Here is a 6,584-nt window from a genome sequence, read left to right as displayed (position 1 = left end):
CCCAAGGGCATTGGATAGAAGACTCCAAGAAGATTGAGTCAGAGATGCAAGAGAAGGCCCTAGGGTTCTCATGAGCCTTAGGGTAGATTTTGGGCCCATGGATTAAGTATGAACCCACTTATCTTTGTACATATTAGATTAAAGTTTCATTATTTTTGGGTCTTGTATTTAAGGCTCCATAATGTAGGTAGGATACCCTAGAAATGTAGGATTTTTCAGCCTTTGTATTTTAGGGCACCTAGACTAGTTTTTTGTATTAGTGGTAGTTTTATAATTTCACATGCATTAAGTGAATATTTGATGTGTGTGTTGGAAAATAAATTTAATTGAATTCGTAGAAGCCCAATCCAATTAAATTTTAGAGGGGGAGGTGAGCATTTTCTTGTCACACCCCATTGCCACATCATATAGTCACACTTTGTGCATGTCCTTCATGCTTTACATGCCTCATGACACCTAAGCACACTTAGTGGAGAATCTTGGACTTGATCTTGCATTAGTGGGCTGAACCATAGCTAAAATTCACTAATCATAATTACTCAAATTTTGGCTCCACAAATTCAATTTCAAATTCAAGTGAAATTCAATTTTCCCTCTAATTTTTTGTGACACTTAGGCTATAAATAGAGGCCATGTGTGTTCATTTTTTCAACTTTGAGCATTTGAGAATTGCACTTCAAAGTTCAGATCTCAACTTAGTACAATAGCTCAATTACAAAAAAAAATCCTCAATTTTGGTGGCTACTCTTTGGTGTTTCACTCAATTTGGAGTGCTTCTTAGTCCAATAGCTCTTAAGGTGGTTGGCCCCTTGCTTCTTGTCTCAAATTCTTCAAGGGATGGCACCAATCTTCCTTTCCAATTTCCTATATGGTAACTCCCGGACAAGGAAACAAAGAGACAAACAATAACCAAAGACAAAAAAAAATGAAATGAAAGCTAAACTAATAGAGTTTTAACAAGACAATTTTTCAAGGATTATTCAACAATTAAAGCAATGAAAAGCACATAAAAGCAAGTTAGGACTCAAAGAGAAACCTAGAATGGCTCTAGAGTGGAGTAAAAAAAAACAATAAAAAAAGACTCAAGAAACCTTTAGTTTTGGAACTTGTTTTCACACTACTTTTCAATTGAAATTTTAGAACTAAGATTGTTCTAAAATAGACACTAATTACAAAATAAATTTTGAGCCAAAACAACAAGCACATTTCCCTTTCATTTCTTTTTTTTCCTGGACACTGATTTTTCTGCCAACTTGTGTGACTTTTATTATTTTTTCCTTTTATCCAAATCACTTGGTTCATTTTTTCTAATTTTTTTACAGATGTCTAGAAAATGCAGTAAAAATTGAAGTTCAAAATTCGTAGTGACTAATTCCCAGTAATATTTTCGAGCTGCCAGCACCGGCGATTTCAAGCTTCGAATTTGTTAAACATGGTATATTGATTGCCTTAGGCTTACTTTAAACTTTTCTATGTATGTTAAACTCACTAGGCTTGTTTACCACAATTTTAGGAGTTCAATATACACTTAGGATCAAAATTTCAGCCAGAAATTCAATCACCAAAACTCAAATTCACAATAGACACAATCATAAGGAAACCTAAAAGTTCAAGAAAAGGTTCACAATCAAAGACTCTCTAAGAATTATACATGAACATGTTAAGGACTAATTAACATGCAAGATTTGACTCAAATCAAATAATAGGCAAAAAAAAAATTTCATACACTCATGAAAAAATGAGTTAGACAAAGAAGCAAGAAAAATAAAATTCAGCATAACATAAGGAATCTTATATGACAAGTTTCATGACTAGACATGACTTCTATGACAAAACTACAATAGGTGAACACGTCACTCTAGATTTTTGAGGTTTTCTTATACTTTAATGTTTTTGTAAGAATTTTATGGTTTAAGTTTCAGCCACAAAAAAATAGCAAGACAAAACTCAAAGGAACCTAAAGTTAACACAATTCATGGTTCAAGAACAAGAACAAGAAATTTGAACCATAGGAAATCAAATCTAACTTTTATAACAAGTTTAACCGGTGGAAATTCTAAAGAATCATGTTAAAAACATTCAACACAAGACATGTGAGGAAATACATGGAGAAAAATGAAGAAACAACAATGGAGGTTAATGGAGGTTTAAGGAGCACCTACTTGAAGCTCTTATGCTCTGATTACCACTTGATGGAAGCTTGCTTGAGAAGATTTTATGGAGACTGGATCTTTGAGCTTCAATGAGGTACTTCAATGGTGATTTTCCACCATGGAGATGCAGCGGAAGATAAAGGAGAAGAGGTTAGAGGAAGCGCCATCCACTAGGGAATAAACCATGGAAGGAGAAGCTTCACCACTAAGAGAGTGCCTTGGATAAGAAGCTTAGAGAGGAAGCTTCAATGAAGAAAAAGAATGAGAGAGAGGGGGAGGACAATAAATTGAAGGAGAAAAAAGGGAGAGAATTTGAACTTTGAAGTGTGTCTCAAGACTCTCATTCATCAAAGTTGTGACAAGTGTTACACATGTTTCTATTTATAGCTTAGGTCACTAACAAAATGAAATTCATCATTTTATGTGAATCTAAGAGAAATATTCCAAGGATATGCCAAAGGCATCTTAGTGTTGAACAAGTAGCCTCAAAAATTTTAAGAAAGGGGGGGGGGGGGTTGAATTAAGATTTCATTGACTATTCCTAATTGAAAATTTCCCTTTCTTAGATATTTCCTAGATTCAATTATTTTTTTAATTGTAAGTTACTCGAATAACAAATAAGGAGCAGCAAACTTAAAGAAATATAAACACAACTGAAAGTAAAAAAGATTAAGGAAAGAGAGAATGCAAAACCAGATTTATACTAGTTCGCCCACAACCCGTGCCTACGTCCAATCCCCAAGCAACCCGCTTGAGATTTCCACTATCCTTGTAAAATCCTTTACAAGCAATGAACCACAAAGGACTTCCCTCCTTTGTGTTCAGTGATTACAACCAAGAAGTTATTCCCACTTCTTGCAATGAACCCCAAGGAACGTTGGTCCCTTGTGTCTAGTGATAACAACCAAGAAGTGACACCCACTTCTTGCAATGAACCCAAAAAAGACGTTGGTCTTTTGTGTCTAGTGATCAACCAAGAAGCAAATCCTGCTTCTTGCAATGAACCCAAGGAACGTTGGTCCCTTGTGTTCAATGTTTTCAAGAGTAGGTCTCTTGAAAAGCTTTTTGTAAGAATGGAGGAGAGGAAGAAAATAGAATAGCACAAGTTTTTGCCCAATGAACTTTTCTTGACAAAACAAGTATTGAACAAAAACTCTTAGTAAGATGTTGAGAATGATCATGTTGAAATTCGTGCCATGGTCACATATTTATAGCCATTTGATGGCTTTTGAAGAAACCATGTTAAAAGTTGTGACTTTTGGCAATTTCTTCAAAATCATTCACTTTAAAAAAAGTTGTGACTCTTGGCAATTTCTTCAAAAACCAGTCACTTTAAAAGTTGTGACTCTTGGCAATTTTTTTCAAAACCAGTCACTTTAAAAGTTGTGACTCTTGGCAATTTTTCAATACCATTCACTGGTAATCGATTACCATAATGGTGTAATTGATTACACAGTTTATTTTATCAAAAGTTGTGACTCTTCATGTTGAGGTTTGAAATCCAACGTTCAAAAACCACTGGTAATCGATTACAAATATTGTGTAATCGATTACACTATTTTGAAAATATTTTGTCACAGGTTGTAACTCTTGAGATTTGAAATTCAATGTTAAAAAATATTGGTAATCGATTACATGCCCATGGTAATCGATTACTACTTTGTAAAACAGTTATAAAACTATTTTGGGCTTCCGGTAATCGATTATTGCCTTATGGTAATCGATTACCAGAGAGTAAAAACACTGGTAAAAGATTTTTCTTTGAAAAATTCTTTTGGACAAATTGTGCTATTCAATATTTTTTTGAAAAATTCTTTTTATACTTATCTTGATGCTTTTCTTGAGGTTCTTGCATATCTTGAGTCTTCTCTTGAATCTTCACTTGAATCTTCTTGATTTCTTTAATCTTGTTTGAATGAATCTTTAATAATCTTTGGCATCATCAAAATACTCTTGGAAGCTTTGCTTCTACACTTAGAATATTATAAAAATATGCCAAAGGCATCTTAGAATATTCCAAGAATATACTAAAGGCATTTTAGCATATTTTCTTTAGATGCCACAAGAATGAAAGGTGTGAATTCTAGCACATGGAAAAGGAATATGCCACAAGAATATGTCAAGAATATTCCAAGAATATGCCAAAAGGGAGAAAACTACACACACCCCTCCAATAGCTAAGCTCACACCCATGCCCAAATATACGAAAATACAAAAAGAAGTCCCTACTACAAAGACTACTCAAAATGCCCTGAAATAGAAGGCTTAAACCCTATACTACTAGGGTACTCTTAACTTGTAAGGTAGGGTGCCATTAATTTGTAGGTTACTCTACAAACCTAAAAGAAGAAAAACCTATTCTAATATTTACAGAGAAAAGTGGACCACCTTGGCCCATGGGCTAAAAAATCTACCCTGAGATTCATGAGAACCCTAGGGCCTTCTTCAGCATCGCTGGCCCAATCTTCTTGGAGTCTTCTATCCAATGCCCTTAAGGGGTAGGATTGCATCATTGGAGTTGGAATAAACAACTCTTCATTATGGGAGTTATTAAGGGAGGAGAAAACCCAACCAACGTGCCTTTGTTCAACGTTTCGTAATGGATATAGATTCATGGTTTGCCATTTGGTTTCATGTCTCAAGTAGTGGGCCACAATATAGGCAATCATATTGGAAAACTTTTGGAATATGATGAGAAGAATAGTTCCAATAATTTGAGGCTCTACATGAGAATTTGAGTGATGTTAGATGTCCAATAGCCCCTGATGAAAGCAATGAGAATCAAAAAATCAGGAGAAGCAACAATGGAGGTTTAGATTAAATACTAGAGGTCAGGCCTTTTTTGTTATCTCTATGGTTTAATGGGGCATTCTAATGATAGTTGCAAAAGGTTGTTGAGGATCTATGAGGATGATGTTAGTCGAAAATAGGGTCTTAATCTTCAAGCTGAGTCCAAGAACTCCATAATGGAAAGCACATCCCTCTACCTCCTTCAAGCCAATTTTTTTGGCATCGATTGACAATGCTTAACCAGGCCAAGATGTTAGCGACGAAGAGAGACAACGTCATAATGACTAGAGGGACCACGTAATCAATCTGAATAATCATGAGTAGGATTAACACGCAAAATTAATGGCAACAATTTTTCAAAATCCAAAAATGATCTCCAATCAATCATTGCACCAATCAACAACAATCATCAAGCAATGAATATTGGGATAGAAACGAATATTGAAATCATTGTGTGAGAAAAGAAACGATGTAATGATGAGCATTATTAGCAATCAACAATCGTAAATGCCATCCCTAGCAAATAGGCCTGCCAGGGAAGATGAGTTTCCTCAATTGGAATTATCGGGGACTAGGCAACTCGAGTGCAATTTCTATCCTCCGTAACCTAATCTGAACACACAATTTGGACATTATGTTTCTTTGTAAAACCTTAGTGAATTATAGACGCATTGATGAAATAAAAAATCTCATTGGCCTTAACTCCTGTATTGTTGTTGATGTTAATGGTAGGAGTGGTGGCTTAGCTTTTTTTTTCAGAAGCATGTGTTTTAGTGTCATCTCCTCAATCACCCTTCTAATTTCATAAATGTTGAGTTTCTCAAAAATGGGTTTCAAACTCGGCATTTGATGGGTTTCTATGGATTTTCTAACATCCTGTTTTTTGTAAAATAAATAAAAGGAGTTTTATTTAAAAAATTAATAGAGTTTTTTGAAATTAAATAAATGAGAGGATTTTTTTTTTTGTTAATTAAAATAAGAGTTTCATAGTATTAGAAAATAAATAGAGTAAAATGATGTTTTAGAAAATAAAGGGATGTTTTAATTGGTTTTTATTTAATGAAAGAGTAAAATAGAGTTTTTTTTATTATGATAAAATAAAGAAAAATAGAGTAAATAATAGGCTCAGAGTACCCTAGCTATAAATAGAGACATACTAGGTCAGTTTTTACAATTATGATACGTCTCTATGTTTTTTCTTCCTCCCAAATTCGTTCTCCCTTCTTCCTATCCCAAAATCCTCTATTTTTCCTGCATACCCAAACTTGTCCGATAAAACTATGATCATGGACTCATTAACCATTGAATCATCTTGAAATCTGGGCACCACCTTTGGAACTCATTTTTGTACATTCTCACTGTTGGGATTTGCAAAATAATGTATATATGGAGAGAAATACACCTCGCACGAAAAGAGTAAAATTAAGGCTCCAATCCCTTTTCCTTCTTTCTAACAGTTGGAAACCCTAGCAAAGCAACCAGAGGAAAAGCTTGACGAATCTTAGGGAACCACTAGAGATGCCACTATCGCTACTAAACTACATAGTGAGCCCACTTAGAGGTAAGGAATGAGTTTATTGCAATTGGGGTTAGAGTGAACATGTGTACGAATCATTAGAGGATCAAATTGGGATTAATTTT

The sequence above is a fragment of the Glycine max genome, chromosome 15 (genome assembly GCF_000004515.6).
Source record: "Glycine max cultivar Williams 82 chromosome 15, Glycine_max_v4.0, whole genome shotgun sequence".
Lineage (NCBI taxonomy): Eukaryota > Viridiplantae > Streptophyta > Magnoliopsida > Fabales > Fabaceae > Glycine > Glycine max.
The sequence above is the reverse complement of the archived record's forward strand: the minus strand, read 5'-3'. Positions refer to the sequence as shown.